Below are 27620 nucleotides of genomic sequence, written 5' to 3'. Positions count from 1 at the left end.
GGTGGCGCTGTACAACAGGAAACGGGTGATATGGGCAAAGGGTGACATGGGCTGGACTAGTTTTGAAGTGAGGGAAGCTCGCAGTAAAATTGAGTATGAAGAACGGCTGAGGAATATGGAAGAAAGTTAATGGGCTGGGAGAGTGTTCAGGTATCTGTACAGAAAAAACATTGATTCACAGTGGAGGAAAAGAACTAGGAAGCTTACCAGCAAGTATGCGGCCTGTAGGGTGGACAACACAACAACAAAGGTCAAGCGGAAAATCACAGAAGCTGAATTACTCTCATGGGTGGCGGCAATGGAAAAGAAACCTGCCATGAGTAACTACTTAAGAGGAAAAAAACGAAATCAGGAAAGAAACCATTTATGATAACTCAAAGGGAAGCTCATTACTTTTCGAAGCGAGATCAGGATGCCTTAGAACACGCACCTATACAGCGAGATATAAGAAGGAAGAAGAAGCATGTGCTTGATGTGGTAAAGCTAGGGAAACTACGGAGCATGCTTTATTAGAATGTGAAGACGTCTACCCAGCGGTCGATTTAGGCACCACTGGCCTCCTTAATTCAGAGGGAGCAGTGGTAAAGCAAACATGTCCGCAGTAGACATTAGTAAGAGGCGACTGGAGGATTGGTGGAAGAAAAGTAGGGAAACGACAAAAGACGGTGACGTACAAAAGCACAGTTCGCAATAGGGGAACAGAAAATTTGGGCGTGGTAGTTGATAGTGTTTTTTTGTGTGTCTTTTTCATTGTTTAACCTAGGTAGAATATTACGCAGTATAGTAGCAAGAGCTTGGTGGCGCAACCCACCGCCCCGTTCCAAAGGGGACGCTCATAATATCCATCCGGAAACGGGGTTTTGCACACGCTTTACCAGGTGTTCTGTGGCTTTACTGGGTTTCTGGATGCTGCGCCTCGATCGTGCTCCCGCCAGTTTAGTTGCTGTGTGCCAAACGTAGCGCCTACATTATGTAGGCGCTACGTTTGCCACACAGCAACCAAACTGGCGGGAGCACGATCGAGGCGCAGCAGAATACATGTAGCGCTGAGTCATATCGAGTTAAGGCACACTCTGAACTGACTTTTAAGGACATCCCGAGCGGTTTTTCGTTTATTACGCCGCCGTTACGCCGAGTTGTGCCGCCGCGCTCCAGCTGTTGCATTTCGTGTTGGGCTACTGACAGAATGCGGTTTCCAGGTGGCACGATGGCCTCGACTGGAATAAACGCACACGACACCAAAGATTGAGTAAGCCTGAAAATATTTTATTTGCATTTTACAAGTACAACAAAAAGCACACGTCTACGCATCCACACAAACGCGGTTACATAGTCAAGAACACAGTCAAGAAATGGCTCATTAATAAGGGTAGCACCAACGCACAAGAAAGAAGACCTAAGCTACAAAGCGTACGGTCGGCTGCTAAGTATAATAATTTCCCTGTCACCGCGTGTCACTTTTATACAGCATCTTTACAGCATCTTTACAGCACTACGAGGCCGGGTAGTTTGGCGGAAAGAAGGCAACAGCTTACGGCCGTCAGCTGCCTCTTCCTTACGGGTATCATAATTATCCTAATCTGCGCATCAACGTCGTGCAAGTCCGCATACAGGCATCTGTATCTGAACCATATGTGCCAGCTTAATACATGTGTAGTAAAATTATGATAACCACTGCGTCTTATCAAACGTATTGCTTTTGCAAATGCGCATTACAGCTGACGGAACGACATACTGTAAGTGAAGCACAAGAGAACAAGGACAAAAGGAGGATACAACACTTGAAGAAATGAAGAATTAGTAGGCGTACAGCAAACAAGCGATGACGGAGAACACACAATGATGCATCGGGTGTTCTGTGACATCGGTTTGCGTACTTACGGTGTTATGGAGATCATCATCATCATCATGAGCCTGGTTACGCCCACTGCAGGGCAAAGGCCTCTCCCATACTTCTCCAACTGCCCCGGTCATGTGCTAATTGTGGCCATGTTGACCCTCCAAACTTCCTAATCTCATCTGCCCACCTAACTTTCTGTCGCCCCCTGCTACGCTTCCCTTCCCTCGGAATCCAGTCCGTAACCCTTAATGACCATCGGTTATCTTCCCTCCTCATTACATGTCCTGCCCATGCCCATTTCTTTTTCTTGATTTCAACTAAGATGTCATTAACACGCGTTTGTTTCCTCATCCAATCTGCTCTTTCCTTATCCCTTAATGTTACACCTATCATTCTTCTTTCCATAGCTCGTTGCGTCGTCCTCAATTTAAGTAGAACCCTTTTCGTAAGCCTCCAGGTTTCTGCCCCGTACGTGAGTACTGGTAAGACACAGCTGTTATAAACTTTTCTCTTGAGGGATAATGGAAACCTGCTGTTCATGATCTCAGAATGCCTGCCAAACGCACCCCAGCCCATTCTTATTCTTCTGATTATTTCACTCTCATGATCCGGATCAGCAGTCACTACCTGCCCTAAGTAGATGTATTCCCTTACCACTTCCAGTGCCTCACTACCTATTGTAAACTGCTGTTCCCTTCCGAGACTGTTAAACATTACTTTAGTTTTCTGCAGATTAATTTTTAGTCCCACCCTTCTGCTCTGCCTATCCAGGTCAGTGAGCAAGCATTGCAGTTGGTCCCCTGAGTTACTAAGCAAGGCAATATCATCAGCGAAGCGCAAGTTACTAAGGTATTCTCCATTTACTCTTATCCCCAATTCTTCCCAATCCAGGTCTCTGAATACCTCCTGTAAACATGCTGTGAATAGGATTGGAGAGATCGTATCTCCCTGCCATACGCCTTTCTTTATAGGGATTTTGTTGCTTTCTTTATGGAGGACTACAGTGGCTGTGGAGCCGCTATAGATATCTTTCAGTATTTTTACGTACGGCTCGTCTACACCCTGATTCCGCAATGCCTCCATGACTGCTGAGGTTTCGACTGAATCAAACGCTTTCTCATAATCAATGAAAGCTACATATAATGGTTGGTTATATTCCGCACATTTCTCTATCACCTGATCGATAGTGTGAATATGATCTATTGTTGAGTAGCCTTTACGGAATCCTGCCTGGTCCTTTGGTTGACGGAAGTTTAAGGTGTTCCTGATTCTATTTGCAATTACCTTAGTAAATACTTTGTAGGCAACGGACAGTAAGCTGATCGGTCTATAATTTTTCAAGTCTTTGGCGTCCCCTTTCTTATGGATTAGGATTATGTTAGCGTTCTTCCAAGATTCCGGTACGCTCGAGGCATTGCGTATACAGGGTGGCCAGTTTTTCTAGAACAATGGAGATCAACGGCATGGAGATCAACGGCATCAACGGAATTATGGAGATCAACGGCATAAAAACGTACCTTCAAGCGTACTCCCTCAAGCTCCGCCGCATTCATTATGATAATCAACGCCTAAACAAAATGAGGCACTATTTTTTGCCAAGAGTAGACCTCTTTACAGCAAGTCCATGTAATGACTCGCAGACGAAACCAGCATGCTTTCGAAAATGTTTTACCGCCGTAGTATTCGAACGCCAACGGCCAGGAAACACATCGATACCAATAGGCAACACATCGATACCAATAGGCTGTTGGCTGTCGGTGGTTAATCAAGTACAAAAACCTTGACGCTATAACTAAAAAGCAGCTTCAACAATCAAATTAAAAAAAAATCAACTGCCTATTTGCCTGAGGTAACAAAACGTCCTTAGACACCTCGATTGTTTATGTCAATGGTTTGTGTAAAGTAAAAAAATTAGCATGTTCAGCGCCCCTAGCAGAAAAAGCACAAGAGAGAGAGAGAGACAAAGAGGAGGAAAGACAGGGAGGTTACAAATTAAAGTATTCGACCAAATTACAGTAGCTCCACTTGCGCGCTTACGCTGAAACACGCCTCGATTGATTTTTCGCCCTCTGTGGCCATTTGTTGAACTTGAGAGTGTGCGGGGCCTGATAGAATGAAGTACCAGCTTATGGGCGTCTTGCCCTGGAGGATGGATGGATGGATGGATGTTATGAGCGTCCCCTTTGGAACGGGGCGGTGGCTTGCGCCACCAAGCTCTTACTACTATGCTGCCTAATATCCTACCTAGGTTCACCAATGAAAAAAAAAAACCGCTATGAACTACCACGTCGAAATTTTCTGATACCCTATTGCGAACTGTGCTTTTGTACGTCTCCGTCTTTTGTCGTTTCCCTACTTTTCTTCCACCAATCCTCCAATCGCCTCTTACTGATGTCTATTGCGGACCTGTTTGCTTTACCACTGCTCCCGTTGAACCCAAGGGCTTCAAGGAGGCCAGTGGTGCCTAAATCGACCGCTGGGTAGACGTCTTCACATTCTAATAAAATATGCTCCGTCGTTTCCCTAGTTTTACCGCAGCAAGCACATGTTTCTTCTTCCTTCTTATATCTCGCTTTATAGGTGCGTGTTCTAAGGCATCCCGATCTCGCTTCGAAAAGTAATGAGCTTCCCTTTGAGTTATCATAAATGGTTTCTTTCCTAATTTCGTTTTTTCCCCTTAAGTAGTTACTCATGGCAGGTTTCTTTTCCATTGCCGCCACCCATGAGATTAATTCAGCCTCTCTGACTTTCCGCTTGACGTTCTTTATTGCTGTGTGGCCCACCCTACAGGCCGCATACTTGCTGGTAAGCTTCCTAGTTCTTTTCCTCCACTGTGAATTAATGTTTTTCCTGTACAGATACTTCAACACTCTCCCAGCCCATTTACTTTCTTGCATACTCCTCAGTCGTTCTTCATACTCAATTTTACTGCGGGCTTCCCTCACTTCAAAACTAGTCCAGCCCATATCCCCTTGCACAGCTTCATTTGTAGTCTTCCCGTGAGCGCCCAATGCGAGGCGACCCACTGACCTTTGGTTCCCGTCGAGTCCTGATTGTACCCCTGATTTAAAGCAAACAACCGCATTTCCAAAAGTAAGTCCTGGAACCATTACCCCTTTCCACATACCTCGGAGGACCTCGTACCTATTGTATCCCCATAGCGCTCTGTGCTTCATTATGGCTGCATTTCTCTTCCCCTTGACTGTTATGGTTTTTTCCTGTGTTTCCATATATCCGTTGCCTTCGTTTATCCATATACCAAGGTATTTATATTCTGTTACCCGAGGTATTTCTTGGCCCTGTATCTCCACTGTCTGTTCACTGTTTTCATTGAATACAATAACACCTGATTTTCTAACACTAAATTTCAAACCTAACTTGTTGCCTTCCTGTCCACAGATATTAGCCAGACGTTGCAAATCACTTTGCTTGTTTGCGAGCAACACAATGTCGTCCGCATAAAATAAACCTGGGAGTTGCTGCTCTATTACTGTACCTGCCTGCTCGTATGCGAGATTAAACCCGATATTACTTCCTTCTAGCGCCCTCTCCATCCTCACCATGTACATCATAAACAGCAGCGGGGATAAAGGGCACCCCTGCCTCAGTCCCTTGTTGATATGAACTTTCTCCGCGCTCCTCATCCCTTCCCATTCAACGCAAACAGTATTTTCTATGTAAATCTCTCTCAAAAGCTGTATACAATCGTTACCTAAGCCTTCCCCTTCCAGAATATCCCACAAAATGCTGCGGTCTACGTTGTCGTATGCTCCTGTAATGTCCAAAAAGGCCACATACAACGGTCTGCTTTCTGCTTTTGATATTTCAATACACTGAGTAAGAACAAACAAGTTATCATCCAAACGCCTACCTATTCTAAAGCCGTTCTGAAGCTCTCCCAAAGTGCCATTATTTTCTGCCCATGCTTGAAGCTTTAATTTGATTGCCTGCATTGCTAGCCTGTATATTACCGATGTAATGGTCAACGGTCTATACGAGTGAATTCTGTCTTTCTCCCCCTTACCTTTATAAATTAAATTCATTCTACTTTGTCGCCAACTGTCTGGTATTCGTCTATCTTTTAAAGTTTTTTTCAACTGCTTTCACGAGAGCTTCCTTACTTTTTGGTCCCAGTTCATTTATCAGCCTAACGGGAACCTCGTCTAGCCCTGTGGCTGTGCGCTTAGGAATTTTCTCTTCCGCTTTCTTCCAGTTTAAATTTGTAAGCACTAGCTCCTTTCCCCCTTGGGTCTCTTTCATGCTCTTTTTTCCTTCAAATACAACCTTGTCCTTGCCTTGGAAAGATTCGGCTGTTACTTTTGGATGTAATTTATTGCTGCTTCTCCTTCCAGTCTGTTTTCATCTTCGTCTAGGATATGTTGTTGTATTGTTGTTGCCTTCCTGCCTAATAATTTGATGTGATCCCAAAATATTCTAGGTGCGGCCTTCTTTTTCTCACGTATTTCTGACAACCAACGTTCACTTTCACCTTTTAATTTTGCTTGCACCAGTATTTGAACCATAGACTTTTTCTCCCGGTATATTTCCCATTTACTGGTTACTTCATCCTGTGGCAACTGCGCCTTCTTTGCCTGCCTGTGCTCTCGAGATGCTTTCTGTCGTTCGGCGATGGCTTCTCGTATCTCCTTGTTCCACCAGCTTTTCGGTTTCCTTTTTCCTTTCCAATGAACATGTTGTTTCTCTTTCCGTATTTCTGTCGTTACTACACTTAGAAGCTCACCATATTCCCACCCCTTACTTGGCGACTTGCCAATTTCTTCCTCCACTCTAGTGACTATATTTGCTATTTGTTCAGCGTTCAAATTTGGACTGGCCATTTTGCTTTCGTTGCTCTCTTTCCCAACTACATATCCCATTTTCAAGATGATGCGTTTGAGGTATAGTAGCGGCCCCTGGTGGCGGTGCGAGAAACGACGTCTGGGTCACGCCAGCTTGCGTATTTTCATCCGCTAGCAGCTACAACGGGGCGTGGCACTATAGGCCAAAGCAGGTCACGTGACTTCCGCTGCTTTGAAAAAAGTCAGCTAAAAAGCTAAGTGTACTGTGGCGTATGTATTGTTAAAAGATTTTGTAAATCACAAAAATACTGTACGCGACGCCCATTGCTGAAATTAACGCCTGTTGGAAGCTACGACATTTACGGCACCGCCAACTTCGCCCTGGCAAATGGCGACGCCCTAGGATGAGTACTGCTGATCGAGCTACCGAGCGTCGGTGGAGCGCCCCAGCCTGCAGAAAGCGAAATGTGAGTAAACTTTTACATCATTAGCTGTGCTGTCTCAATCGGTGCGCTCGACTGTGCTACTAGAAAGCGTGACGAGTGGGCTTGTTGGTATGTTACTTATGTCGCGTTCGTAGCTTGTTGGTATGTTACTTATGTCGCGTTCGTAGCATTTGCTGTGTTGACGCCAGGTACGCTTCAGCACGAGTTGGAATTGTCTGTGCTGTCTCAGTCGGTGCGCTCGACTGTGCTACTAGAAAGCGTGACGAGTGGGCTTGTTGGTATGTTACTTATGTCGCGTTCGTAGCATTTGCTGTGTTGACGCCAGGTACGCTTCAGCACGAGTTGGAATTGTTGGTCGCTGCGAGCGCGTGAGGTCCAGGAAATGAAGATGCAGTGTTTATCATAACAATAATAACTAGAGAGAGTCAATGTATGCAGCTGCTTGTTTAGATAGTCGCTCTCTCTTAACCGTGGGAAAGTGCAAGTAGAATGCTGGGAAAGTGTTGCACTTTTCTGTTCGCGCTTTTCGAGTGTGCAAAGAGGACAAAACGCGGATAATTGGACACATGCATGCAACATTACGAACTATTCGAATGAACCTTAAACAAAACTTTTATGGTGACGCTTTCTGTTACCGCCTTTCTGCGTTATCCGCATCATGCTTATTGCAGCTTCGGTGGATACTTCAAAAAGAAAACGAGAAACCCTCGGTTACAGAGGCAATCTTTATTTGCTGCATAAAGATACTCTGAATTAACTTCGATCATGCCATTCACAATAACACTGACAAATTTAATTACTTCAGGTCACTTGTTACTCAGTCAGCTGCATTGGCTGTTTTAGAGTTCCAAGAAATATGAAAGGATGTTAAAGACACAATTATGCTTCTACGGAAAAGATTTGCTGACAGCCAGCTAAATGAGCAAGATCAGCTGTGAAGCCTGCTTGAATAGCAGGCTTTACTGCCAGTGTACCCTTTGGCTTATATGTATCGCCTGTGTGGCACATCAGAAGGTTAAAAGCCATTGTTACAAGTCTCGCCACATACTGCTTGATGTTGTGCCGTGTTCAAATTCTGCAAACGAATGTAGTCCTTCGATTTCATGAAACAAATTATTCATCATGAGCAAGCAGCAAGGATTCTCAAAGGAATCAATGAGTCTGCCTCAACGAAATCTGCAGTCTCTTCTGATGTTCTTCAGCACACAACTTTTGGTGCAGGTAGGCTCTCGGTGAGACCAAGGTGCATGTTGCTCAGAACAGTGTTAAGCCATTGACATTTAAAAAAAGTGCTCCATTTCACAAAAAACAGCCACCTTTAAAAGCTCAGTATAGGCAGATGCACCCTCTTCTTTTTGCGACTCTGCTGAACCTAGTGCATCAAGCGAAACAATAAAAAGAAGACTGCTCAACAAAGCTGGGAGATGTTTTGATCGCCTCAAGCAAGGGCCTCTGTGAAGGAAATGAAGAGACATGTGAAACGCAGTCTATGTTAAAACATTGACGGCATTAGTACTGCAGCAAATAAATGTTACAGCATGGTCAACCAAGGTTGATCTTGAAGGTGGTACAATGTCATACAGTTTCTATATAATGATAGCTGGTACGAGGAAAGTACAAGCGAATTTGAGCCAATCCCAAAGACAGTGCCTCAAAGCACGAGGAGCTCCCGAGAAACTACCGCATGACACACTCGCCACACAACTCAAAGGGCTAGTGGGCTTCGGCACATTAGGAGTCTCCGTCCGATCATAGCCTAGTGGTTAGAGCATTTGGCTGCTGTGCTCAAAGGCAGAGGTTCGATTCCATTGTTGGTCAGGCATTTCTTCTTATTACAGAGGTCCAAGTTGAGTAGAGGCATTGCAACAAGGCTAGTGCATCTATGCAAACAGCAAAGTAAGCTAGATCTCCATGCACAATGTTTGAGGATGCAGATGCAGAATGCAAATCAATCACTGAATGCATTAATGTGGATGAGGTGCCCAAAGATGGAGCTTGCATTCCTGAGAACAGTAGACACTGCAGCAGCATTGGAGCATGATCTGTGCTAGAGCTCAACGAGGGTGTGCCAGTATAAGCACAGGCACTCCGTGTACAATATGACAAGGCAGCTGTCTACCGACACCGTTCCCTATGTTTATGTCATGTGCCTCCAACAAACATCTTTGAAAGACAACCCGCGGATCTCACAGGCTCAGTTGATCGCAGCACATTCAATGATGCAAGGGTCAGACGATGAGTGGAGCGGGAGAAACAGAAGAGCTCTGAAGCACAGACAGCATAGGTCTCATCCAGCGAGCAAACCGAATAACAAACTATATAAGTGAAATTCTAGCATGTAATCATTCAAGTAATACAGTTTTGTTATCATCTTAAACGAACCAACACGTCTTTTTCCACCATGTAATCATTCAAGTAATGCAGTTTTGTCATCATTTTAAACGAACCAACACTTGTTTTCACTGTCAGCATGCGGCATCAAGAGAGTGCTCAATGAGCTGGAGCTGGATATTGGAGTTGTACAACGAAGCACGTCCAGCAAGCAACTAAGGGGAGCAATTCACAAGCGCAGACAAGGGTGCTTGACAACTCTAAAGTTGAAAAAAAAAAGACAACTTGAAGTGAGTGTCACCGAGCAGTGTCATGTTGAATGGGGCCCAACTTATGGAGCAAGGGCCTTTGACTAATCACTACCCTCCTAAAAGTTGCATGTTCCACTATTTTTAAATTTATTCTCCTTTGCAAAAAGCTGCTCTGCTTTCAAGGTCGTTTCTAGAGTGAAATTTTCAGACTGGTATTCAGGCTAAGTCTGCACAGTGTAATCTCGCAACGGAGTCGCACCCAACATGAAAATACCTACATTATATTTTGTATGAGTATTTCATTATAAGCATACGTGTGTATACATGGAATGCAATGAGAAAGATTTTTAAAAAATTAGATTTACTTCGCTATACCTGGGTAGTACATGCAAGGAATAGTATTCTACGCTTTTACTGCCTACGGCCGCAAAATGCTGCAACATTTAAAGTTTTTTTAATCAAGAACTTCGTCAACTTGACGTTGACTGTGCATATGAGATGCTGTAGTACAGTTTTGTTATCATCTTAAACGAACCAACACTTGTTTTTCCAGCATGTAATCATTCAAGTAATGCAGTTTTGTCATCATTTTAAACGAACCAACACTTGTTTTCACTGTCACTTTTGTACTGTCACTTTTTTACTGTCACTTGTTCACTGTCACTTGTTTTCACTGTCACTTGTTTCACAACACTTGTTTTTCCAGCATGTAATCATTCAAGTAATGCAGTTTTGCCATCATTTTAAATGAACCAACACTTGTTTTCACTGTTTTTCGCTTTTACTGCCTACGGCCACAAAATGCTGCAACATTTAAAGTTTTTTTTAATCAAGAAGTTCCTCAACTTGACGTTGACTGTACATATGAGACGCTGTAACAGTTTTGTTACCATCTTAAACGAACCAACACTTGTTTTTCCAACATGTAATTTTAAACGAACCAACACTTGTTTTCGCTGTCAGCATGCGGCATCAAGAGAGTGCTCAATTGTCATCATTTTAAACGAACCAACACTTGTTTTCACTGTCACTTGTTTCAAAACACTTGTTTTTCCAGTATGTAATCGTTCAAGTAATGCAGTTTTGTCATCATTTTAAACGAACCAACACTTGTTTTCACTGTTTTTCGCTTTTACTGCCTACGGCCACAAAATGCTGCAACATTTAATCAAGAAGTTCCTCAACTTGACGTTGACTGTGCATATGAGATGCTGTAACAATTTTGTTATCATCTTAAACGAACCAACACTTGTTTTTCCAGCATGTAATTTTAAACGAACCAACACTTGTTTTCACTGTCAGCATGCAGCATCAAGAGAGTGCTCAATCGTCATCATTTTAAACAAACCAATACTTGTTTTCACTGTCACTTGTTTACTGTCACTTGTTCACTGTCACTTGTTTTCACTGTCACTTGTTTCACAACACTTGTTTTTCCAGCATGTAATCATTCAAGTAATGCAGTTTTGTCATCATTTTAAACGAACCAACACTTGTTTTCGCTTTTACTGCCTACGGCCACAAAATGCTGCAACATTTAAAGTTTTTTTTAATCAAGGAGTTCCTCAACTTGACGTTGACTGTGCATACGAGATGCTGTAACAGTTTTGTTATCATCTTAAACGAACCAACACTTGTTTTCACTGTCAGCATGCGGCATCAGGAGAGTGCTCAATTGTCATCATTTTAAACGAACCAACACTTGTTTTCACTGTCACTTGTTAACTGTCACTTGTTTCGCAACACCTGTTTTCCCAGCATGTAATCATTCAAGTAATGCAGTTTTGTCATCATTTTAAATGAACCAACACTTGTTTTCACTGTTTTTCACTTTTACTGCCTACGGCCACAAAATGCTGCAACATTTAATGTTTTTTTTAATCAAGGAGTTCCTCAACTTGACGTTGACTGTGCATATGAGATGCTGTAACAGTTTTGTCATCATTTTAAACGAACCAACACTTGTTTTCACTGTCACTTTTGTACTGTCACTTTTTTACTGTCACTTGTTCACTGTCACTTGTTTTCACTGTCACTTGTTTCACAACACTTGTTTTTCCAGCATGTAATCATTCAAGTAATGCAGTTTTGTCATCATTTTAAACGAACCAACACTTGTTTTCACTGTTTTTCACTTTTACTGCCTACGGCCACAAAATGCTGCAACATTTAATCAAGAAGTTCCTCAACTTGACGTTGACTGTGCATATGAGGTGCTGTAACAGTTTTGTTATCTTAAACGAACCAACACTTGTTTTCACTGTCAGCATGCGGCATCAAGAGAGTGCTCAATGAGCTGGAGCTGGATATTGGAGTTATACAACGAAGCACGTCCAACAAGCAACTAAGGGGAGCAATTCACAAGCGCAGACAAGGGTGCTTGACAACTCTAAAGTTGAAAAAAAAAAGACAACTTGAAGTGAGTGTCACCGAGCAGTGTCATGTTGAACGGGGCCCAACTTATGGAGCAAGGGCCTTTGACTAATCACTACCCTCCTAAAAGTTGCATGTTCCGCTATCTTTAAATTTATTCTCCTTTGCAAAAAGCTGCTCTGCTTTCAAGGTCGTTTCTAGAATGAAATTTTCAGAAACAGGACGAGGTACTTCACCAAAAATAATAATAATTTATTTCTGCCTCAAAAAATACAGACAGGGGGAGCTGCAGAAAAAGCTGTCGTAAACAGCTTGACTTGGCCGCAGCCCCGAAATACAAAGCAGCAGCGACAGGCAATCACATCGCTGACATGGTGGCTTCATGATAAAGAAAAAAGAAACAAAAACAACAACATAGCAAGAACATACGAAGACTAAACAAAATCTTATCTGCACTTACATGTGCAGAAACCAAGTTGCTTCGTCACAAGCAGGATTACACTTTAACATAATCGTCAAATAACATCAAATAACAGCACAAATGACAAAGAATAATGGAGACAATAAATATAGAACAAAGAAAACATCCTATATTAAGCATTAATTATACCTAGTGATTATTCAGTGGCACATTCGTGTGCATATGAATTGCATATGGCACGTATATCTCGTTGGGTACAGGTAAACAAGTTGATGTTAGCAGATTCGTACGCGTTGAGTAGGGAAGGAAGTGTGTGTTGAAGGCGCTCTTTCCCGGTATTGATGCGTGCTGTTGGCACCAACCAGTTTTCGGGGTGTCTGAAAGGGTAACTCTTTTTATTTTCTTGTAAGTTGGCTAGGTGCCGAATGTTACTTATATTATTTCTTGTTTCTATTTTAGAATGAACGCTGAGCCGATACTGATACAAATTAAAAATTTTGATTATACCAGTTTCAATAAAAAAGTGTTTGGTGGTTGCTCCGTAATTTGCGTTAAAGACATTGCGAAGAAACTTTTTTTGCAAAATATAAATTTTCTGTAGGCAGGACGGTGTTGCAGTGCCCCATACCAGCTCGCAATAGTTAATGTGAGAATAATATAATGAGTTGTAGAGAAGCAGTTTAATTGGTTTAGGAAGAATGTATCTAATGCAGCCAATTGCACCAGTTATTCTAGCTAATTGCTTGACAACTTGGTCCACATGTGCTGTCCATGACATAGTTGAAGAAAATACTACACCATGACATTTAAAGTGGTCAACTATTTCTATTTGTTTGGAGTTAAATAGGATACTTTTGTGAGGAGGAACCAGTTTATTTTTCGTCCTGAAGATTACCGTAAATTCTCACGTAAATTAAGTTTCTGCTAACAGAATGAAAATATCAGGTATTGTACATATGGCGACAACACAAAAAATAAACTTGGTTTTCAAGTGATGGGATATTTACAGTTTTTACACTTCCTAAAAAAGAAGTGGCTGATCGCGCTGTCACCACAGCAGCTGGTGCGCGCAGCGGCTATTCTGGCAAACGACGCACCTTGGCTTTGCTATAAGAGCCCTGTCTGGATGGAGCCAGCATCACTTGAGCTATCCAGGCAGCAAGTAGCACCTGCCATGTACTAAATCCGGACCTTGCATCTTTGCAGGTACGTAAGCGTTCAAACGTTCATCTCGAGTTCAAAGTATAGCTGCTGGATTGCTCTGAATTGTTGAATTGTTGCTCTGTTGTAGGAAAATTGTAATGGGTGAAAATCCGCTGAAATCATTTGGACAGGTTCTTGCGGACAAACCGCCGGGTACCACTAAAGAACTAGCCAAAGTCTTGGTTGACATAACCTCAAAGCTGGAAAGTATCACAACAAGCATCAGAGTTGACATAAAAAGCTTAGTAGCAGACAACAAACAGTCCCAGAGGGACATGCAGGACATCAAGACATCCATGGATGTCATGAATAGGACATTTGAGCAACTAAGGACTGACGTGCACAACGTGCACCGCGAACTATCAGAAGTGAAACACCAGCAGGCTAGCATTATTGGCGATGTGTGCCAGTTGCAGGGGGAAGTGAGAGAAATGCGACAGGAAATAATCGAGCTTAAGCAATACAGTCGTCGGAACAACTTTGAAATAAGAAATGTTCCATTGTCGGCAGACGAATCGCTGCCAGACATGATGCAAAACATAGTGACTTGTTTGAAGATGGAACTTCGTACCGAAGATATCGATGTAGTGCATCGAGTTCCGACCAAAAACAAGGCTCAACAGAATATTTTGGTAAGGTTTACCTCCATTGCAGTCCGAGACAAAATGATAAAGAATACCAAGAAAGAGAGATTGTCTACATCGGCCCTTGGCTTCCAAAAGAATGAGCCCATATTCATTAATGAACACCTCTGCCAAGAGAATAAGATTCTTCTCGCAAAAGCTCGCCAAGCGAGAAGAGAGAAAAATTGGAAGTATGTATGGGAATCGCAGACCAAAATTCTAATGCGGAAAACCGAGAATTCTCGTGTATTGCACATCATTTCTGAAGACGACCTGGAAAAGGTAGTTTAGAGCCTCTAGAGCTAAGTCTTGTTTGCCACACCAATCATGGCATTCTCAATCCGTGATGTTGAACGGGAATTCCACAAAACCCAGGGTATATCGATACTTCACTGTAACATTCGAAGTTTTGGAAGAAACAAAGATGCATTGTGTTCCTTTTTGGCACAGCATAATCTTACCTTTGATGTAATTGGCTTAACGGAAACTTGGTTAAAAGAAGGTGAGCACATCTCCATTCCGGGATACAGTCTTGTAAGCAATCCCAGGAATGCTGTATCGCGCGGTGGTGGCGTGGCTCTACTAATCAAGCAGACGGTACCGTTTAGGATTATCACCGATACTGAGATTAGTAACAGTACGGTTGAATCTCTCTTTGTTCTTTTAGATTGATGTTCAGTTGTTGGTGCGATATACCGGCCACCAAACTCGAGTCTGCCCGTTTTTTATCAATCGTTGGAATCTATCCTTTCCACCCTAAGCAGTAAGAGCTATGGTACCATCACTATTGTTGGCGACTTTAACATTGATATCAGCAAAGACACAAATTGTGAATACACACACCTACTGGAGTCATACAACTTTAAGAATACAATCTAAGAACCTACTAGATTGTCACCAAGTGCATCTACAACTATAGACCATGTATTGTGTAACAGTGATAACATACATTCTGGCGTATACGATACGAGTCTCACTGACCACTGCCATATTTTGTGTTATTACACAGTGCAAATAATACCATTTCAAAAAAGACCATCTTGGCAAATCGCAGGATAAATTACAAAATACTGCGGCAAAAAATTAAGGAAAAGGAATTTCAAGATGAATTTAGCAGTGACGCTCATATCGAATGCGCAAACTTTACAAATGCATTAGCCCACATCATATCTCAGTGTACCACATATAAACAAAACAAATACGAGGAACCTTTGTGCCCGTGGATGAATAACGCCATACTTGCAGCAATAAAAGGAAAAGACTGGTGGTACCAAAAATGGAAAAAACATAGAGATAACGCCTATTATTTGCAAAATTATCGAATATCTTGTAACCATGTAGTAGCTGTTATCCGGGGGCGGAAAAAAGAATACAATGCATTCTTAATAAAACAAGCACAAGGCAATACCAAAAAAATGTGGGAAATTATAAAAGCAGTAGTTGATAAACCAAATAAAAAAAACCGATCACTCTTGAACATGTTGATGCCAAGTGCGCCGACACTTTTAATGCATATTTTACTAGCATTGGCCCAAAGCTAGCGGAGCGTATTCCAGTTACTGAAAGCAATGTCGATTGCCCCATCATCCATGCATGTTTTTCCTTGGATCAAGTGGACGAGCATGCCATAACCTCAATAATATCAGGCATGTCTTGCTACAAAGCTACTGGCCACGATGGCATTACCGTAAAAGCATTGAAAGACAATATGGATATTCTTGTGCCAGTACTCACTAAAATAATTAATAACTGTATAAGCCGAGGCACATACCCTGACATATTAAAGATAACAAGAGTTCCTCCTAACCAGTTTTAGTGGCTCTTAGCTGCCGGCACATTCGCTTGGACTGAGTCACTTAATTTGTGCCCGCGTTTTGGTTTCCTTGTATTGCCAGCTTTGGCTGGTCGACCAGAAGGAATTCGACCGGACTTTCTGGTTACTCCGCTTCGGCGCCTTGCCGAAGCTGTTGGCTGGACCCGCATTTTTTTACCATGGTGTCTGTGCGCTCGAGCAGCAGCATTTAGCCTCAGGAGCATGCTGTATGCTCCACTGCTGCTGGAAACTTTTCCTATTGCAGCAGTAAAGCTCCTCAGCAACACTCCATAGCCGGGGTTCCCTTCTGCAAGCTTGTGCATTCTCCTGAATGCCCTCTCCAATGCAGTGTAGCTTTCTTCAGTGTCCTGCAAAATTATTTTACATCATATTGCACCATTCTGTTCACACAGGGAAACAGCACAAAAGCTCAAATATCAAGCAGAGTCAGACATGCAGCTTCACATAATGTTAACTATTGTAAGCAGTTCCATCGTGAAGTCTGTAATCTTTAGTTACATCACATGCCTATAGGTTATTTGCATTATGGGCAAACTTTGTTCTGTCTTTGCGTAGACGAACCTGTATTCTTATTGATTTGGCGTTGTCACATTATGCAATGTTCTTGCACATGCTTTGGTTGTCTGTTCGTTGTGTCCTTTTAATACCGAACATTACTGCCAGCCATATGCTGTCTGCATATGGCTGGCAAGGTTGGCAAGTAGCAAAGGTTGTGAGAAATAAGTCACCCTCAAATAGGCTTGGATGACATAAACACACTTTGTGGCCTTGAAGTACCCATGCGGTTTCAAATATGCGTGGAGCAATATGTAAAGAAGACTTTTGTGTTCGCAGCTGCCATTGTACACAATCAGCCACAATTATGTCAGCTGCAGTTGTACATTTTCGACTACTATTATTACTCTTCTACGCATGGGGCACAACTCAATCTTGGATATAAAGCACTGCACACTGTCATTCACACCTCGAAATGACTTCATATGGAAAGAGTCAGAATACCTCCGGTTGTGCACAGAAGTCGGGAGCAGTGCTTGGCCCTGGCTGAGGACAGAAGTCGGGAGCAGTGCTTGGTCCTGGCTGAGGACAGAAGTCGGGAGCAGTGCTTGGTCCTGGCTGAGGACAGAAGTCGGGAGTGGTGCTTGGTCCTGGCTGTGGACAGGAGTTGGGAGCAATTCTTTGCCATGGCTGTTGTTGCGATGGCGCGCCTGAGGCACTTTCCGCCATGTTGAGGGCTTCATCTTCTATTAGCTCACTGGGGGCATCGCCTTGTTGTGCTGGCCTCATTGGTAAAAAGAAATCCAGCGGGGGGCATCGCTCACCTAATGCAAGCTGCCCAAGCTGCTTACAGTCTGCTGGTGTAAGCTTAGGGCTATTAGGGAAGCACCCTCCGAAGGCCCTCTGCACTGCAGCCTGGTGCTTACAGAAGGCACCTTGGCTGCCTACCCAACAGGTGCAAACGCCCACATCAGCTTGTACCTGATATGTTGCGTTGCTGGAGGAACTGGGCACATAGTATGTTTCGCCAGATTTGGTAACACTCCCTGCGGGCAGCTCTGGAAGGTCTTGCAGCAGGTGTTCAAACGTGAGGCGATGTGATGCCTCTCGGTGGTGCGCATGCCGCAGAAGCCTGGTCTCAAAATACTTCTCCCAAGTCGAGACTATTATCTCGACCAAGGCAACTGCATTGTATGCCTTTGTACGGCAAAGGACAACATCTTTGAGAATTCTTATTGAGGCTTCTGAATAGTTATTTGTGTTGTGCCCCCTTGTTGCAAGATTTGTTCGGTACATCTGTGCCCATTCTTTTTCGCAGCAAAGAAATGCCTCGACTCGGTGGACATAGCCTTCATGGCCAACAGTGCGGAGGTGCTCTTTTGCTGCTTCCAGCTGGCTCTTGTCCTTTGCATACAGTATCTGCAAATTACAAGGCAAGTAGGATCTCGCTCAGGACATTCACGGTTATATACATACTTCACATACCCCACCCTGAGTGGGGATGAGGAAGACAATAAGAAGGTGCACCTAGCAAGTGGAAGTTATTGCTTAAAGAAAGGGTGAGGGAGGATAAATAGAAAAGGGGATGGTGTTTAGCTGATATAGAAAAACGACAGGTATGGGTCCTGCTGTTATTTGCAAGCAGGGCTGAAGAAAACAAAAGCAGATTCAAACATGCTAGCAGGGGCTGATCATACAATGGGCTTACCTTCCTGCAAAATAGGAAATAAAGGGAATTAAGATTAAAATAAAAATGGTAGACAAAACCAAGTTTCCCAAAGGCTTGTTCAGTTGGGAGTAGAAGTACTAATACAAATCTTTTTCAGTAGTGAGGGAGAAAGAAATCTGATTGACCAAATATTAAATAAAACAATCACTTTATGCTTGGTAAGATAGCATTTTAGTAAAACATGCCTTGTCAGGTAAGAAAGTCAAGAAATCTAACAACTTAGTAAATTAGAAAAGAAGATATGATCAGCTGTGGTCTAACAAGCTGTCAGACCTAATGGCATAAATGTTTCAAAGGTAGCCAATGAGTTCATTTGTTACACTAATGGACAAATATAACCAGCAGCCCTTCATTTTTTGCAGTCTGCAGATGGGCTTAGAAGCATTGAATCATTGAAAACAAGAAAAAAGCTGATTTTATAGAAATATATAAGTGACTTTTCTTTTGCTTCTAGAAACAAGCAATACTGCTCACAATTAGTAGGTCCCCTTTTCCTTCTTGTATTTGATTTCTTACTCTCCCATTAGAGCTGGGATATTTGCAATGGCGCTGCTAATTATAGTCATTAGTATGAGCAGATGGACATGTTATACCAAGTTCCCATGGTGAGTGCTGTTTATGCAGGCTTATTTTAGATTATTTTTCCCTCCTTTTAGGCTCGGCAATAATAGTTGCATTATGCACTTTTTCATGTTGAACATACAATCAAGCTTACTGAAATGCAAGAAAGCCTGTGGCAGCTACCATTGCAAATATACACATGCCCCAAAGATGTAAGGTTTTTTTTTTTCTAAAGAAAACATATGCAGTCTCACATTCAACACAGGATAGCTTTTAATTAAGTCTTGAGGCCTGTATGCCTGAATACCTCAAGGGCAGCCACTGCTTTATTTTTATTGGTAGTGGACTGTATGTCACAAGTAGAAGTAATTTGTGCTTCCTTGATGAGTGTCATGATGTATGCCACACAAATTTTTTTTACTAGGATGTCATAAAAAAATGTTCATTTCCATTGCACTTTACCTCATTTCAACACCTCTTGGTATGTACGACAGTCACTTCATCATGCAATTTTTAAGTGTTCATTTCTGTACCTTTTGGAAGGCAGCCATCAGTTGACGTCGGTCTTCCTTGGGGACTTTGTTACCCGCTGCAGTCAGCCAGCGCCATTCTGCTTGCAGCACATGAAACTGGCATAGGAGCTGTTCTGCTGCGGGCCATGCCTTTTTCAAAGCATCCTTTTCGGGACGGGAATTGTCCGACATCAGTACTAAGGGAACCTGCAATAAGGATTGCATAGATTGCAAATATATTCTAACATCTGGATGTAGATATCTAAGTAGGCTTTCTGCTGCCTATTCATTGCTAACTTTCCTCCATAACCCTATTTCATTAAACTAAAATACTGAATGAATGGTATAAGAATGATGTCGAATCTATGTGTTGTGCCTGTGCTTGTACAGAATTTATAACATTTTGAAAATTTGCTTTTTCAATGCATTTATAACACCAAGTTTGCTGTCTGGGCTCTAATGTTTGTTAAATACAACACCATTACAAGAACACTCACTGCCATACATTGAATGAATTAGCCACCCAAATGACAATAACCAATTGCAGTTAGAGTAGCAACAAGTTTGAGCTCCACCTGCTAGGCTATTACCTTCACTGCTATGAATCCATTTGTTCATACCAAATGCTATAATGCAGCTGGCACCGAACTTAATGGACATGTGTCAGTAAAACTATGGTCGAAACATTATTGTAGTGGCTATTTCTGATGCTAACTGCTGATACAAATTGTGAATAAATCAAATTATTGGAAAAGAAACTTCACCAATCTTTTGAAACTATATGCAGTAGCAACTGCTGACAACACTAGAACAATGTTGTTAACACTTGCTTCATGCCTTGCCCATCGTTTTTTATGCCACACAATTGGAACCTAAAACCAAAAAGCTTGCTCTAATTCCCAGAGAGTTTTATTTTTCCTATCATTTATAGAACTTGACAAATTTAAACCGTTATAAAAATGAAGAGTGGAAAATGAAAAGTGGGGGACACCATAATTTTGTAACTAGGTGCCCTCGGAATCTAGTTTAATACGATGGAGTGGAGATGCATTTCTCAAGCAACTTCCAGTTGCAGTAATCACTGAAGAGCTTTATTGGACTGCAGTGCATTGTTTGCTTTATGGAAAGCACCGCGCTCCACTTTGAAATCGAGGGGCAGCTTCAATGTCCTCATTTTTTCCACTGTCAGTGTTTTATTTGTTCTTTACCTGCCTTAACATGTCACCGTACTAACCAGCTCACATGAAGAGCCTAGTTCAGTGGGGCAGCTTCAAGTCAAGGCTCGTTAGAGAATGTGGCAGTTAGTGTGCACTTTCATGCATGTACTTATCCTCATTTACTTAAATCGCACCACCACAAGTCGCTCGTTCACAGTGCCGTTGGTCCTTGTGCGATATCAGATTTAGGTGCCTGTACATAATACTACACAACAGTAATGCATGCAATGGTGATCCTAACCAGTATTATTTTTAGGAAAGTAGCTCCTCTATGAGGCTTAAGCAGAACCAAAAATTCAGCTATCACAACATCGCTTTCTTCTAGAGTCTGGCCAAGGTAACTATGTTCATTTGCAGTTTATTTGTTAGATTGTCTGGCAGTCCCTAAAGTTCTCAACTCTGCGGCAGCACCAGAGCTAAAAAAAATAGTTTATTTCAAAATTCTGCAAGGTCCATGGCTTGGCCACACATCGCCACAGTGAATACTGGAGCATTAACAACTGTATTTTTTTTATTGAACTAACATTTGTATCTGTCGTAATTATTCAAAGTCAACTCATTGCTTTCTTCAGTGAAATAAATTCTGGTGGTATGCGTGGCAAAACCACTATCTGATTATGAGATCCTTCGCAGGGGACGCTGGATTAATTTTGACCATGTGGGATTCTTTAACGCATGCCTAAATCTAAGTATATGGGCTTGTTTGTGGCTGCCATGGTAGGGATTGAACTCGCAGCCTTGCATTCAGCAGCGCAATGCCATAGCCACTAAGCTACCTATTCAGCCTTGCTTACTTTCCTGGTAGTGTTCTTCTTTGTATTTTTTTACTAGAGCTGCCACATTTATATGTTATGGACACTAGGAACACAGTGTTCTACAGAGCCTATTATTTTCTGTCCAAGTGTGCAGGACACGTTGAGAATAAGCGTTATGAACAAAAAGAAAAATATTTCACAGAAGCTTTTTCAGAAACAGGGGAGGAACACGAGGCAGAAAACTGGAAGTGGGTTTCATCCCAAGGCACTTATATGCACAGACAGCGCTTGTGATATGTGAACCATGGGTGAACCATTTGCTTTACGCCACGTGCGTGACAACACTGCAGCCGGAGATGTTGCGTCAGTCTGTCTCCTCTCACCGTGCTTTCAAAAGACAGCGAGTCACTTGCCAAAATTCCTCCTTGTCCAGTGTTCCAGCTCTAAACGAACAAACGACGATTGCTGCCTGTCATTTAGTGTTGATAAAATACATTTAGCCAGAAGCTTTCTGCACAATACCGAAACTGAGCAAGAAATTTTTTTCCAAATATTTCGCCTGTAGACAACACTTGTCAATAGTTTTAATCTATGCAGCGAAAACGGGCATGTATGAGCCTATCTTCTAATTGTCTCTAGTGGTTGCCCTGCTAGCCTAAAACACTACTTGCCCACTCAATAGCCCTTTTACAATGCAAGAAACAGTCTTCTGTTTGAAACACCACTGTTGCTCAGAAGGAGCACTGAGATCATGATTTTTGCCATGGCCAACACTGACCAATAACAAATCTTATTCAGGATGCCTCAATAAATTATATGTATAGCTACTGATATTTAAGAAGTCAACGAACACTGACACCAAGGATGACATAGGGGAAATTAGTTGTGCTTAATAAATGAAATAAAGAAGCGATAAATTAACGTAAATGAAAGTGGACGAAAAAACAACTTGCCTTAGGTGGGGAACGATCCCCCACGCATTTCACGTGTGATGCTCTGCCAATTGAGCTACAGCGGCACCGTTTCCCCATCCACTTTCTTGGGTATTTATGTTTCCTAGTGGCTAGTGCAACTTAATGTGGATAGCTGCAAGATTGAATTTTTCATTAACAGGAACCTGTACCTGTCTGTTGCCGAAGCATGATGGGCAGCTATCCTTGAGAAGTTGGAAGGCAAGGCTGTAGCCCTCCGTGGTTTGAGAGCTGTGCAGCAACACAGCAATAGGCACGGCACCTGCTTTTGTGGCGGTAAGCATGATTGTCACTGTGCTTCTTGTCACATCACACGAGGAGGTTGAATCAACAAATATTATCTCCTGAGCAGCATCCAGAGACTGAGCTCGCTGCATGATAGGAGTGACCACAAGCACCGCCCAGCAGTCTGGTGTGCCAGCTGTGTAGATGCACGTCCCTGCATAATGCGAGCATACGGTCATCAAGTGAACTTCACAATGTCAAGCAAGAGAATCGGTGAATTGAAAAGCTTCTATGACATGTTACATAAATTTAATACATTGTTACGCGAAGAGCTTTTCAATTGCTTTTATTGCACTGTTTACTAAAATTTCTTTAACAGCTGTTATTGTTACTGTACATTATTCAGAGCAGCTTCTACGTCATATTGGGAAACTTGACTAAACGCACAAGTGAATACATAAGAAATTCAACTGTTTTCAACAGTTATATATAAATGTAAAAAGAGGACAAAAGTAATTTCATTCATTCTTTACACTTTGCAGCAACAAAATGTAGGCAATGGTGAAGTGGTGCATAAGGTGCTAAAATAGCATAATACCAATGCATTTTGAATGGCTGAATACTATTGCTAGTCTCAATTTTTACGAAGTGTTGCCTTGTGCTCTGGATGGACTAATTTTGTGATAGGAACGTGCCCTTTAGTGTTTTCATCGAGTGTGTTAATAGTGGGATTTAAATTGGTAATTACTGGCCTCCGACAGATCCTAATGTTCACCACTGCAAATCATAGGTTCATAATTAAGGACCCAAATGCTTTTGGCGCGCAAGAAAATAGTGGCCCCACAACTGTGCTCATGGAGATCCAAGGGCAGCTTTCTAGCTTTTTTAACTTCAAGAAAGAAAAAATACAGGCATGGCTGTTTGTATTGTTCTCAAGAGGAATGCAAAATTGCATGAAATCCAACATAGACAAAATGAGCCAATATTACGCCATATTTTGCAGAGTGTTTTTTTTTTCTCCATGGTACATTCTCGGTGCACCATGAACGTTATGCACTGAGGTCACATATCTCGCTACACAGTAGTTGGTCACTAATGTAAAATCATTGTCTTGGGCCTAATTAAATGATAAAGTAAACATAAAGGTAGCACCACCCATTTTAGTGCTGAGCGAGACATGCTGTTAATAGGTAAGAAAAACAGTGTGGACTATTTATGCAAAAATAAAGACATGCTTCACTTCTTATGCAGCACAATTACATAGATAAAGCCTAAGGCACTCACTAAGAAATTCACACACAGCCACATACACGCACAATAAATTGTCGTCTTATGTCTCACATACTCAGAAAAGTATGCATTCTTTGCTGACATTGTGCGAGTGCACTCATGTACCACTTTGTAAACAGACGCAATGCTGCTTCAATTCTACTTGCCAAGTGATGCAATCTTACTTCCCAGCTACGACTAAGCAAGCCTGGCTTTGAGGAGGAACATTCATTTGTGTCAATGCTTTGTCCGCATCACTGTGGCTTTAAGAGGGGATCACCGAGTAAACTGCCAAGAAGCTTTTTAGGTGTTAGCAGCAAAAAAATTAAAAGCAGCCTGAGAAACAAGACAGCACAAAGCCAAGTGTTGATGACCACTGTAAACCATTTAAAAAACAGTACACTGATATTTAAAAAAACAGTTTGAACTTGCATGTCATAACAGTTGTGTTGGTTGACACATTTTTTGTATAGAACAATGCCACTTTTTATGTGAAACGTATTTAGTTCGGCACATTTGCTACATCTTGCACCAAATTTTTATAGTGTGCCGGCTGTTGTAGTGTATTGCTTGCACATGACTTTTCTAAAATTGAAATTGCCCTCCCTGAAAAGTGAAGTCATTGTCACTTTGTTAATTTTTGCCTGTTTTCTACATATACCGGTCAATCTAAATAGTCATCTTTTTTATGCCTCATGAGAAAAGTACACTGAAATGCAAAACTCTGAAATCTGGTACAAAATTACACAATCTCTTAGAGATACCGCAACAAAAAAGTTATTAAAAGTTAAAGTAAAGGGAATATACATTCAGCACACAAAATCACGGACTAGGGTATGATCAGGAAAGGACATGGGGGGGTCCCAACTTTTTTTTTTTTTTTTAAGTGAAAATTTTGTATGAGGTGGGGGGCAAATATCTCTCTAGAATAGACTCAACCTTTGTTTTGCTAAACATAGCATAAGTTTCCTTGAAAAACATTCTGATTTACTAAAGGTGGAAAAGAGCATTTATTCAATACACATATTACAAGTTTGAAGACTTGTCACTCCAAAACTAAAACATTGTACACCACCAAACATTTTTGGTAATCTTATGATGTTAGAACTAGTGGCCCAACGAAAGTTGGATCTATATCGCCTAGAGTATTTTTTTTTAAATTGCTAAACTTTGCTTTTTGAGCAAGCGCATCAGTGACCCGAAGATAGGTGGCTTTTTGGGACCATTGTAGCTAACGTGATGAAGCAGAAAGATTTTAGGACAAACCTTCAAATAGTTTCTTGCAAATTAATGCAAGAAATGTGCAACTGCATTATGTATTTATTTCGTGATAAAATTTTAAAAAATGCTGAAATTTTAAAAGCAGTGAAAATTGGCCAATTTTAAAGGCATAAAAAAATTGCCGATATTGCGTGGTTTACATGGATTGTGCAAGGGAAGCTGTTTTGTTTTGCATAATGCGTTTCTTTACCCATGTTACTGAAAATGCTTCATCCATTTAGTTCCAAACCAGTAGCCGTTACTTTTTTTGCTCAGGTTTTGTTCTTGATTTAGATGCTCTTCAAAATTATTGGTTTGGTACTGTTCTCAATTCATGTTCAGTTCGACAGCTGGTATGACATCTTACCTTGTGCTGCATAGTCTGCCAACTTTTCTTGGAGTTTTGGAAGAGGGTTTCCTATGGAACCATACTTTGCTTGCCTCCATTGTTGGTGCCAGTGATAAACACTCCTTTGTTGTGGGTTCACCATACCGTTGGCAAGCAGAATGTGGCTGTTGTCTTGCATTGCCAGTGCCTCCTCGTGGTGCCGAATGGCAGCTGCAGGCGTGAAACCAGCCTCGAAATATGCATCGAATGCGGCCCTTGTTTCTGGGCTGGCACGCAGTAACTTCAGTGAGTCAGCACATTCTGTGCTGTGATTATGTGTTGCGGCCAATTTGATGACAGCTGGGAGGGGAGTGCTTCTGCACAAATACTTATCATTTCTTTGGGTGTCAGGGTTCACTTTCTTAATTTTTATATCGAGTTTTGCTGGGCAGTCAGTGTTGCGCCGTGCAGTAATTTTGTTTCGTTTGTGGTGTTGACACCGCCACACCTTGCGGAAGATCATTCTGTAACAAATGTGAATACAGATAAAGAATTTGTTTCACTTTTGTAAATCATATTCGAATGGCTTCTATACATAACAGCTCTGCCACACATCAAAAGCGTGGTAGCCATAGAAAAGTGGTAATGGTCGCATTTGGTACGCTCAGAAAAGGCCATCAAAGCAAGAAAAAAACCGCCCTTCCCGCCCTTCCATTCGAGAAAAAAATTGAAGGGCGGGTAAGATGGAGTTGCACATCGCCCTACACATTTTCGCAGAAGTTCATCAACGGTATAGAGAAGGCCCGCACGTATTGTCCTCAAGCTTCGCTACGCAGCGCGCTGTGTAATCGCACGTGCGTTAGATTTCCGTATTTGCATTAGACATTTAGTTACTTTGCGTTTCTTTCGTTTTCGGCTCTGGCAGCGTGACGCTGCGCTATTAGTGCGCCCAACCGCGCATTTGCCGGGCTGCTTAATTTGTCGCTTGCTTGTGACGTGCTTGAAACCGGAGTGCCTGTAAATAGCTAAGTCCACAATATTTGCGGACGCCTGCAGCACAAAGGCAATGCTGAACACGAGTCAGAGAGAACATGCACAGCGCCCTATCCTGCGAAAATCTGATACTTGCAGCGGAGAACGGCAGAAAACAGGCCACGGAACAAGTTAATTGCGACTGCCAACTCGCAGATCATGTTTGTCCTTCGTTTTCACGGGACTTGCATGTGCGATCTGACTCGCACAATTTCAGTTCCAACGCAAACGGAGCAATCACAGTTTATTAAGATTTATCCGCCCCGACGAACAACACTGTTACCGCGGAGCTTCGATTTGCAGCAAAGATTTTTTCACATGAGACGTCTTTTCTTGCGAACGCAATGAATCTGTAGGATTACAATGCAATGCAAGGTTGTTTTGGAGGTTTCGGTAGGAAATTCGAGAGGGTATAAGCAGGGTAGATCGCCGCGAGATGCTCGCTCGGCGAAGGTTTCGATTTCAAAGCAGTACGCTTCTTGAGAATGCCGTCAGTACGGATATCCAAGGGTGCAAATACCAGCGGACATGGCTTTATTGGATAGTTGGGGGCACAGTGAAGTTAATTACTAATTAAACGCTTGACGATAAAGGCGACTGTTGCCACACAGCGACGATCGCCGATCCGCTCTGCATGCAGGCGCTTCGCAACTATGCCCCAGAGAAGATGGCGGACGCGGCCATTGTTACACTATGCATTTTGAATATCCACTATTTTGACAAAATAGCTTACCTTGTGCATTTTGTGGCAACGAAGTCCACAATCCACGATGTGTTGGTTTCGGCGCTGTAGTTGCGCACCCACTGTTCTGCTTCTGCTGCATTACTCAAGTTGCAGCGGAGCACCTTCGTTTCCAGCGTGGACAATTCAGTGTCTTCAACACACTCAGGAACGTCGGCGTCGCACATTTTTGCGGTGGCAAGAAACCTCGGTGTTATCAGCTGTAACAGCACCGTGTTCGCGTCAACCGCGGCTCATTGGTGTCGTCTACTATAATGAAAAGCAAAACGTGTGGAGTGGGTAGCGAGCGCAGGTTGCAAAGGTACGGCTGATGGGACTCCTGCTTTACCCAGGGGGCGCTGCGAAAACGGTTCTTAAAAGCATCTTCTGTCCTGAACGGAGCAGTACCAAGCTCGGTCGTCTG

At 42.4% G+C, this 27620-nt stretch overlaps 1 long non-coding RNA gene across 2 annotated transcripts in view; it reads left to right on the top strand.

The window, feature by feature from the left end:
• Positions 1-6842: 6842 nt before the first annotated feature.
• LOC126530297 (uncharacterized) overlaps positions 6843-27620 on the top strand; it is a 31629-nt gene continuing 10851 nt past the window's right edge. The window contains exons 1-4 of one of the 2 annotated variants that reach the window (XR_011894733.1): positions 6843-7106; positions 17935-18049; positions 22504-22637; positions 22714-22859. This is a non-coding gene — a long non-coding RNA (uncharacterized lncRNA). The remainder of the gene's footprint in view (positions 7107-17934; positions 18050-22503; positions 22638-22713; positions 22860-27620) is intronic. The other variant, XR_011894732.1, reaches the window with a different exon arrangement.

This window comes from Dermacentor andersoni, chromosome 5 (genome assembly GCF_023375885.2).
Source record: "Dermacentor andersoni chromosome 5, qqDerAnde1_hic_scaffold, whole genome shotgun sequence".
NCBI classification, from domain to species: Eukaryota; Metazoa; Arthropoda; class Arachnida; order Ixodida; family Ixodidae; genus Dermacentor; species Dermacentor andersoni.
Note: the sequence above shows the minus strand (reverse complement) of the source record. Positions and strands in the feature narration are given on the sequence as shown.